The sequence below is a fragment of the Triticum aestivum genome, chromosome 7B, assembly GCF_018294505.1.
Source record: "Triticum aestivum cultivar Chinese Spring chromosome 7B, IWGSC CS RefSeq v2.1, whole genome shotgun sequence".
Classification (NCBI taxonomy): domain Eukaryota; kingdom Viridiplantae; phylum Streptophyta; class Magnoliopsida; order Poales; family Poaceae; genus Triticum; species Triticum aestivum.
In genome coordinates this window covers 147944787-147955482 of record NC_057813.1, presented here as the reverse complement: position 1 = coordinate 147955482, position 10696 = coordinate 147944787, and the positions used below count along the sequence as shown (strand labels likewise).

The following is a 10696-nucleotide window of genomic DNA, read 5'->3' as shown; positions in this document are numbered from 1 at the left end:
CAGTGAACTTTTTTGAAATTTGATGAACTTTTTTAATATTTGTTGAACTTTTTTGAAATTCAATGAACATTTTTGTAAAATTGCATGAACTTTTTTCAAATTTGATGAACTTTTGTTCAAAATCAATGAACTTTTTTTTGGAATCCATGAACTTTTTTTTGAAACCCATGAACTTTTTTAATTTTGATGAACTTTTTGGAAAATCGATGAACTTTTTTCGAATTCGAGGAACTTTTCTTCAAAAACAGTGAACTATTTTTCAAATTTGTGAACTTTCTTCAAAATGGTTGAAGGTTTCTCCGAAATTGATGATCCTTTTCCATTTTTCATGAACCTTTTTTCAGAATTCGTGGTTTTTTTTGTGAATTTCTTTTTCAAATAATTAAATATGGGTCTATAATATATCTTAGAGTTCGGATTAAATGTTACTCATTTCTTGTAGTTGACTAGCTTAGCATCTTGGTCTGGTGGTTCGGGCGTTACGTTGCTATACGTTAGGTGATGGGTTCGAATCCCAGTTTTTGCATGGTTATACCAGTACGTTTTTTACTGCTTTTTCTCCTCGATTGGGCCGGCCCGCTAGCTCCTGCTGCGAGCGCTGTTAGCGCTAACCGGCGCTCGCAGCGCCGACTAGGAGCTCCCGTCCTCCACCTTCCCCCGATCCCTAATCTCCTCCCGATCTCCCGTGTCCCAGCCCAAAAAATCTCCTCCCGATCTCCCCTGTCCCAGCCCAAATTCTCATCCCCGCAGTCACCGACCCACCGCTCGCCCGGCTTCGGACCACCGCCGCCGCACCATCCCACCAGCTCCACAGGACGCGCCGCTGACTCTGCCTCCTCCCGGCGAGCCACCGCCTCCTGCCTCCTCCCGGCACGAGGCCGCCGCCTCCCACCTCCTCCCGGAACGAGGCCGCCCCCACCTCCTCTGGCGCGAGGCCAACCTTCCTCCCTCCACCGCTGCTCCACATCGGGTCCACCGCCCTGCAACCCCGGGGGTCGCCGACAACTCCCGCGCGGTGCTGCGAGATGGATCTCGTCTCTGCCGCGAGATGGATCTCCTACCTCCTCCCTGCTGATGTTGTTCTCCCACCCTGTCGCGCCGGCAACAACATACCCCGGCCAGATAAGCCGGAGCACGTGTTGGATGCTGCCTCACTGTCGGTTCCCGCGACCTAGCAAGCTGGTGGATCGGTCAAGCCATTGCAGCCCCTGCAAGAAAGCTCGATGGCGGCTTCCCCTGCTTCTTCATGTGCTTCGCTGGAAGGCCCACGTCCCCGCGCAATGCCACAGTCGGAGAACAACCCGTGCAATAGCAGGTCGCCCGAGAAAGCTCGGGCTGCAACTGCCGGATCCCACCGCCATGGCCACTCATCTCGCGCCGTCGACGAACTGCTGAGGCCTAATCAGCGACCTGTCCGAGGCCAAAGCTCGACCTTCATGTTTGTATCTTCTCCAAGTTGCTGCTACCTGCAACGGAGAGGGGGAGGCTGTAGCCGATGTTTGTGTTCTTCCCATTGTTGATCATTTTTCTGAATTTTTGCTTTGTCCATTCATGTGTTCCCATTGTAGCAGATCAACAAATACATACTTTTTCAGACGACCATATCTACCCGATTTGGCTCACTGGAGGAGGCATACGAGTTCTATAACCTGTACTCATGGGGATTGCTTTTCGGCATATTTGGTACATGACCATCTACATGAACGACGACTAGTATTGGTCATCTCAGGATCTAGGGTGCCAGATGGAGCAATGGAGGTATGGATCGACATGAATTTTCCTTTTGTTGTTCCGAATTCTCCATTGGTTTGCACACACGCATGACACCATATCATTTTTGCTCTTCAGGGTGTTGACTGGAGGTGCTAGAATGACTCCGCGAGGTTTGGTTTCAAAGGTAGTGATCTAGCTTCACAAGTCCGACGACCATGGTTGGTTTGTGGCATCACATTGCGCTGAGCACAAACCATGCATTGTCAGACAATCGCAGCGAGAAGATGTAACGTAGCTAACACAAGAAAAATCGACGAAGTAATCAGGGACATGAGAGTTCAAAGAAAATGTTATCGTTGTACTAAAAAAATCCCGTGGATTTTCCCATTTTTGAAAAATGATAACCAAAAAGTTCAAACTAAAATAACAAATTCATTCAATATATGTACTAGAAAACATTTTTTCATGGTTCTAAATAACTCTGAAAAGGTTAAATTAAAATAACAGAGCAATTCAAAAATATTTTAAAAAAAAAGATTTTGTCTGTTTCTATGAAAAAACCTAGAAGTTCAAATTTATAAAATGAAGTGGTTCTATGTTTATTTACAAAAAAATCCATGTTACCAAATAAAAAGCCAAGACGTCCACTTTAAAGAAACGGAGGGTCCGATGTGTACAAAAAGAATCAGATTCTTCTCATTTTGCGAAGAAGTAAGTATGAAGTTCAATTTGAAAAAGTAAAGTATAAAAGGATTTTCACCGTTTCTAAATAAAAAACTCTCGAAGTTCAAATTAAAATAATAAATCATTTTGATTTTACTAAAAACTAGGTTTATTCCCATTACTAAAAAAACAAGAAGTCCAAATTTAAAAAGCGATGAAGTTCGGTGTGAATAAAATACTCAGATTTTTCTCGTTACTAAAGAATAAAAATAAACTCGTGAAGTTCCTTATAGGGACAAACACACCAGTTTTATTTTCCACTTTTATAAAATAGATACACAGAAGTTCAAAATAAAAATGTTGAGAAGTTCAAATTCAATTAATAGAGTAGTTCGACGTTTAAAACATCTTAGATTTTTTTGTTACTAAAATATGCTCAAAACAAGTCTTAGCATGTTCAAAATATGCTCTTCACTAGTCATGATTTGTTAAAAAAATGCTTTCCAATGCTACCATATGCTCAAATTCGACGAGTGCTTTGGGAGTTTGGGACAACTTTTTTACAGAGAAGTTCAAATTGAAAACGTCCAGAAGTTCATGTGCTGCATGGTGTGTGTTTTCATATGAGAAAATAGAATAAAAAGTTAAAGTATAAAAATTTTGCTGCTAGAAGTTCAGGTGCTCAGCACGGGGAAGTTCAAAAACTTCTTGTGAGAGAGGTAATCAGCACTATATATCATTTGTGCAACTCTGATGAACGGGTGAGAAATTACGAACAAAAATACATGGTAGAAGTTCAAAGTGAAAACAACGGAAAGTTCGATGATTATAGAAAACTCAGATTTTTCCTCGTTATTAAATAATGAAAACAAGAAGTTCAAAAATAAAATAAAAAGAAGTTCAACTTTTAAAAACAGAGCGCTTCAAAATTTCATAAAAAAGATTAAAGAAATAAAACCGGAAAGTCCATATTAAAAAGATGGAGAAGTTTGATGATTATAGAAAACTCAGATTTTCTTCATTATTAAAAAATGGAAACAAGAAGTTCAAACATAAAAAAGCAAGACATTCAACTTTTAAAAATAGAATGCTTCAAAATTTTATAAAAAAAGATTAAGAAATAAAACCAGGAAGTCCATATTAAAAAAGATGGAGAAGTTCGATGATTATAGAAAACTCGGATTTTTCTCGTTATTAAAGAATGGAAACAAGAAGTTCAAAAATAAAATAACAAGAATTTCAAATTTTAAAAATAGAGCGCTTCAAAATTCATAAAAAAGGATTAAGAAAATCGGATTAAAAATTCATAAAAAAACCTGGATATATTAACGTAACCGAGAGAAGTTCAGATTGATAACTGTCAGAAGTTCGCGTACTACACGGTGTGCATTTTGTATGAAAAAAAGAAAGAAAAAGCAAAGGTTAAAAGTTTTGTTGCTAGAAGTTCAAGTGCTCGGCCCGAGAAAGTTCAAAAATTCGTGTGTGAGAGGTTGAACAAAATACGTGACAGAAGTTCAAGGTCAAAATAGCGGGAAGTTCCACTACTACACGGAATGCGTTTCAGAAGAGAATAAAAGAATACAAAACTAAAAGCCTAAAAGGTTTGTTGCAAGAAGTTCACGTGCTCCACCCTGCAAGGTTCAAAAATTATATTTACAAGACGTCCGTCATTCATTTACATGTTGTTCTAAAAGGCAAAAACAATGTTGTTTTGCCATTTTAAAAACTACTCTCAAACGGCAACGAATTTGTAACACATATCTACATGAAAAACTTGCTGCTATTCATAAGCTTTCCACCGGGTATATTATGTGCCACATTTCGATGAACGGTTTAAAATTTTCATGTATACTATCTAAAACATGCTTTTATGTATTAGAAAAAAATTCTTATCTGTTCAAAGAAGTTCATAGTGAAAACAACGAGAAGTTCAAGTACTGCAGGGAATGCATTTCAAGTGAGAATAAAAGAAAAATAAAAGCTTATTAGGTTTGTTGAAAGAAGTTCTAGTCTCTGTCCGAGGAAGTTCAAAAACTCTCGCGGGAGAGGTTCACCTAGTATTTCCATGTTCGATTTTTTCCGTATAAAAATCGAATACAATTCTTTACTGAAAATATAAAAAGGTGAAGTTCATATTGAAATAACAGAGAAGTTCGGAGTTTATTAAAACCTAGGATTTACCTGTTGAAAGAAATAAAAAACACAGCACCATTTTTTGCACTTTTAAAAACAACTCATAAATGAAAAGAATGGTTGATAGAAGTTCAATTGCTCAGCGAGGAAAAGTTTAAAAAATTCTTGTGAGAGAGGTTCACCGTGTATTTAGATGTCCAAAATACATAAAAAATATGTTGTTTTTTGTGTTTTAAAATAATTTTCTCAAACCAGAGAGGAGTTTAAAAATGATAACAACCGGAAGTTCACGTACTACATGGTGTGTATTTCATACAAGAAAAATACAAATAAAGTGAAATAGAGTGAAGTTCAGACAGACATGTCCAAGAAGTTCAATTACTTCACGGAGTGCGAAAAACATAATGTCAAAAAATAGCACGTCAAAAACAAAGTGAAGTTCAAATAGACATGCCCGAGAAGTTCAACTACTTCACGCAGTGCATTTCCATTCGCGATGAAGGTAGAAATCATGATCTTGTCATTTTCTAATTTACTTCAAAACGACAGTAATATCATTTGCGTAAGTTCAAGTCCTCGGTCGGAGAAAGTTAAAAAATTTATTGTGAGAAGGGTATATCACTTGCTCAATTTCAGTGAGTGGATGGAGAGCTACAAGCAGTGGATGGAGATCTACAAGAAAAAAAGCACGTGAAAAACAGAGTGAAGTTCAAGTAGACATGCCGAGAAGTTCAAGTGTTCACGCGGTGCATTTTCGAAGAATCAGTTTCGCGATAAAGGCAGAACGAATGATCCCGCCATTTTCGCAATTACTTGAAAACTGCTAGGAATCAGATAAAACCATCAACATGAGAAAGTTTCATATTTTCCGTAGCTTTTCAACGATATATTATTTGCGCCATTTCGTTAAAGTTTGTATAAAATATGGCGAAAATACCTTTTTCGCCATTTTTGAAACCGACTTAAAACCATAAAGAATTGCGAGAAATAATAGATACAAAAAAGTTTTGCATTTCCTCAAGCTTTCCAACGCCATATCATTTGCGGCATTCGGACAGACGGTTAAAAAATTAGCTCGAAAATACAAATTCGCTAGAACTTGTATTGTTTTCTAAATTTCTTTTAAACCATTCAAAATTAGAAAAAACTTTCAACATGAAAAGTAGCGCATTTTCATAAGATTTTCAACGCCATATCATTTTCCTCAATTGGATTAGCCGTTTACAAATGCCATCGAAAATACGAACTCGGCTGTTCGGTTTGCGAAATTTTACAATTTTCCAAATTACTCTTTAACCAAAAGAAATTAGAGAAAACTTTAAACATGTGGAAGGAGCGGTTTTGCAGCAGCTTTCCAACGCCATATTATTTGCGTCATTCCGATAAATGGTTTAGAAATGCGATCGAAAATACTATTCATGTTTTTTGTATGAAGGAAAAACGGTTTTCAAAACTGCTCTTTAACCCGCTTACATTTTGCCAAAAATTCAACTTGGGTCATGATACTGGTGTACGTAGCTTTCCAACGGTATATCGCAGGCCCCATTTAGACACCTTTTAGCTGAAGTTCAACCTTGTACTCGGGGAAGGTCATGCGCGTTACTCGGAAAGTTCATGTTGTGATCAGAATATTATTCTGATCTCGTGATCAGAATAGTGTTTATATATATATATATATATATATATATATATATATATATATATACTGCACAACATCTCCATCATCATTATCAGTATATCCTACGCAGGTGAGTTAGGATGCACTTGATCCAGAAAGGTATCTATCCTTCTAACCAGAGCAGTGATTCAAACTAACAACAGTACATAATATCCAATAAAAGAGGGTCATGCTACAGCAGCAGGACACATGGCTCAGTCTAGATATCAGTACGAATCAAGTTGTGCATATTTGCTGTTGGCATGAACCACATCGCCACATGTTGGGTTTGCAAAAGTCATCCATCGCATGGAAGCTTGATGCCTTTCACACACTGAAGATTATCTGGCAACAAGCTGTGTCGACGAATCTCTGGATATGGTGATTCATGAAACCCATGGTATGATGTGTAAACATAGTACCCCCCTGGCGAACGGAAGTTGCATAGCACGGTAATCATCACCGGTGATATGATCGATGATTGGTTGGATGATCGGATAATTGAGCCCGAGGAACATGGAGTGGTTCCCGAGGCTGTAAATCTGCCTCTAGTTGAATACGCCTGACCCAACGGAGCTGGGATATTTCTCGAACATGAAGCAGTCATAGCGATCAATGTCACGAATGCCCCAGGCATTGTACTGCATGTGGTTTGATGAAATGGTTCGGTTAATTTGGTACATGCAAATGAGCATCAAATGACCACCGTCAGCTGAACGAGCGATAAACCACCACACATCGGTTGGTATGATTCCAGGTCCTGGAATCATGAAGGCTAGCGCATTTGCATCTGCTGCAACAATTCAAATTGGAGACCAAAAGGACAAAAATAAGCAATCATGTTCAGAGTATGTGTGGAATTAAGATTATTATAACAGTGACACATATCATAGACAGAGAATTGCAATGTCGTGGTCATAACCATACCCCAAGTTTAAAAAATAAGCCAATGGCTTTCATATTCTAGCAATATATCATGGTTCAAACATCATTTAACAATGAGAGGAAAACAAATATGACAGGGCCTACTCATATTCTACCATAACACTTACTACAGTTATCATATCTACTCTAAGCAATAACATGCATTGTTATAAAAATCCTGGAAATGATAGTAACATATAGCAATCATGAGGTTATACTCATAATATCTATTCTAACGATCATTAGATGCCAATTGTTCTCATATCAACTCTAACAATAACATGTGTGGTCATAAAAATCTAGGAAATGAGAGGAACATATAGCAATGATGTGGTTATAGACATACTATATATTCTAAATTTCTAACAATGAACAGGCAGTCGTATTCTTAAGGTAAAGATGAGATGAGATAGAACAATTACACGATGATAGATTCCACCAGTATAGGTAGCCAATCTGTGCGTCGACCGCATAAATGATGCCATCGTGCACCATAGCATCAGACAGAAATGTTGGGTGAAGAGGATTGATGATGAGCCATAACCATGTATGGCGACCGGATTCCAGATAGACTAATCCCATGTTGAACATGGCAATAAGCTTGTAATCCATGTAGTCTTGTGATGGTGTGGGAACTTCGCAGATTACAACCTTCAGCAAACAGAGGTCGAGCCAAAAGCTTGACATATCTCGTGCGTCGTAGGCAGGAGTGTCCGGCAGGCCGCGAGGCTCGATGGCGGCAGTATCCAACGATGGAAGGGTGATCTCTCGCTGGGTGTAGATATCCAAGAGACGCCATAGACTACCAGATTGGTGGATGAGGATGATCCAGTTGGCCTTCATGCCCGCCCAGTAGTGGCCACACATGAAGGACAGGTGTACGGTAGTGGTAGCATGTCGAGGGGCACCACGACAACCTCCGTAGGATCGTCAAGTCGGTGTCTGGGCCACCTGCGAGGATCGGGCATCAGCAAGCAGGGTGTCTTGAAAAGAGACGGTCGGTTGCAGACGAGTAGATAGTACAAAGACATCGAGCATGCGGCCAGACGGACGGTGCTAAGCAGGTCCATACGATTACAGATCTGCTCCAATAGACATCGGGGAGGGAATTCCAATCGCGGCTCTGCGTGTCAGTCGGTTCTGCCATAGAGTTTTTTAGTGCACTGAGTGACTAGGGTTTTCAGTGCCTGCGAGCCAGCGGGGAAGTGGATTCCGGCGGGCGAGCGAAGAAGATGGGGTGTGTGGCCGAGCAGTGAGCGGGGGGATATGGTATGCGCGAGCTACCAAGGAAGATGGCGCGGGCGGGTGAGCAGTGAGCGGGGGGAAATGGTGTGCGACCGACGATGGGGAAGAGAGGAGGGATAAGAAGAGAGGAGGAAGAAGAGTGAAAGACGGGGAAGAAAGTGCATTAAACCTCAATTCTACTAGTACTACTACCAGGATATACCGTCCTTCGGAGTGTAAATACTTACGCCGATGACATGTGGGTCGACCTCAAGAGAGCCCATATGTCAGTTAATGGAGGAGAGAGGTGCGTAGTCGTATTTGGGAAAGCGTGCTCCACTGGCAAACATGATGGCAGTACTGGGTAAGGCTGATTTAGTAACACCAACACACTGGTTCAGCTTATTAATCAAGTGTCCCATATGCTACAGCGTGTATTGTCACTTCACTGTGAAGACTAGTTGAATAGTTCTCTCTGATCGAGATGGGGAGTAATGGATCGCGAAGACTTCCTATCTACAGTATCCCTATGCCTGTACGCTCGGGCCCCTCCCAATGCTCCGCCTTGTACAGGTGCTAAGGCTGCCATGTAGGCAAAAAGTCTGATGTGGCAAGGTAATTAAGAGGAGAGATAAGTGTGGTGACCCCAGTACTAAGCGCGAGAACCTAGACAAAAGACTTAAATGGAATAATCCCACCAATGCATGAAGAACTTTAGTTACAAAATCATTAAATAAATAGCACCAACAAGTTAAGCACCTGTACATGTAAGCATTGGGAGCTTTAGTTGCTAAAGTTTTTAATGTGCTTAGCACCCCATGTAAGCTTCGATGCATCCTGTCCAACAAGATCAAACATTGGCCAAGGCACACGGCTCAATTAAAAAATCTCATCAACCAAGGTTGATGATGAGTGGTGGAATAATTTTTGTAGTTTGCAAAAACACTCAATTAATGCACTTGTTTTCCTCAAAAAAATTATGTTTACCAATGCATTAATTTTGTGTCAAACTTTGACCATCTACTCCCTCCATCCAGGTGAGTCATCTTTAGGTTGTGCACCGTGACCAAGGATGAAAAAACAAAAGAACTTAATGTTTATGTGCTACTCCCTCCGTTCCTAAATATTGTCTTTTTAGACATCCAAATGGAATATAACATACGGATGTATGTAGACATATTTTAGAGTGTAGATTCACTCATTTTGCTCCGTACGTAGTCACTTGTTGAAATCTCTAGAGAGACAAATACTCCGTGGGGGTAGAGGGAGGCTTTTACTCCGTATTTGGGAACAGAGGGAGTATCACAATATGGAGGGAACAGAGGAAGCTTGAAATATGAACATGTCGATGGGAGGGAGTAAAAGCCTCATGCATGCATGCATCCATGCAACATGCAACACTCACACGTACACGTGGACGCACACAACACTCATGCACACATGCCGTACACAGCACGCGACGCAACACACACGCTCACGCTCAAGTGCTCAACCTACTCCCTACGTCCGTGAAAGACTGTACATTTAGAGATTTACACATTGACTAGGGCATAATTAACGCCCGAAAGTAGCAGATTTATGTGTGCATGCAACCATTGAGAGAAGAATATTAAATGAAGGTTGTTGCATGCTGTAATTAAGGATAGACATTTAGCCTATAGCTAGAGCACAAGTTGATGCATTAGTCAATCAATATCGATTTTAGATTAAAGGCTAAATGCATTGGAAGTGTAGATGTACACTCTTTGTTTTTTAGCCAATGTACACTCTTTGTTGGAAGACCGAGGGAGTACACGTGCATGCACTCACATACACAGCCAGGGTGGTTCACGCGCAAGGGTTGGACTCCTGTCGCGCCTGCGTAAAGTTTTGTTCAACTGATTTCCTTGCTCTGCCAACTGACAGGTGGGACCCAGAAACCAGGTGAAAATTTAACCAGTCAACAAAGTGCCACGTCGACTATGTGGCCGGTCAATAGGGTGCAATACGGTGCTCTACGATGAGCTAGTGATCATATAATCGCCGCAAAACTATATATAGTGACCGTAAAGAGTGTATTGTTACATACGTTGACTGCTAGTGTATTTTTCTCATTTCAAATTAAGCCATATTTAGCCGGAAAGGACTAGTACTTGTACTGCTTTGATGTGTCCCGTCAACTCGCTGAACAAGGAGAAGCTTTCTTACTACGCCTCTCCCTCGCCCACGCATGCAGTGGCTCACAGGACGAGGATAGGGTTTTGACTACAGCGCCCTCTCCCTCTCCCTCTCCCTCTCGCTCGCCCTCGCCCTCGCAGTGGACGTGCAGCAGTTCAATCGATGTCAGATTGCCGGAAGCATATTGTACTGTAGTATCATCATTGTTGGACCTTCCGAAGAGGC

The 10696-nt window shown here is 40.7% G+C and overlaps 1 long non-coding RNA gene across 1 annotated transcript; it reads left to right on the top strand.

Moving 5' to 3' along the window:
- The first annotated feature begins 645 nt into the window (after positions 1 to 645).
- LOC123159463 (uncharacterized) lies at positions 646 to 2148 on the top strand. Its single transcript, XR_006479721.1, has 2 exons — positions 646 to 1758; positions 1849 to 2148. It is a non-coding gene; the product is annotated as an uncharacterized lncRNA (long non-coding RNA).
- Positions 2149 to 10696: the final 8548 nt, after the last annotated feature.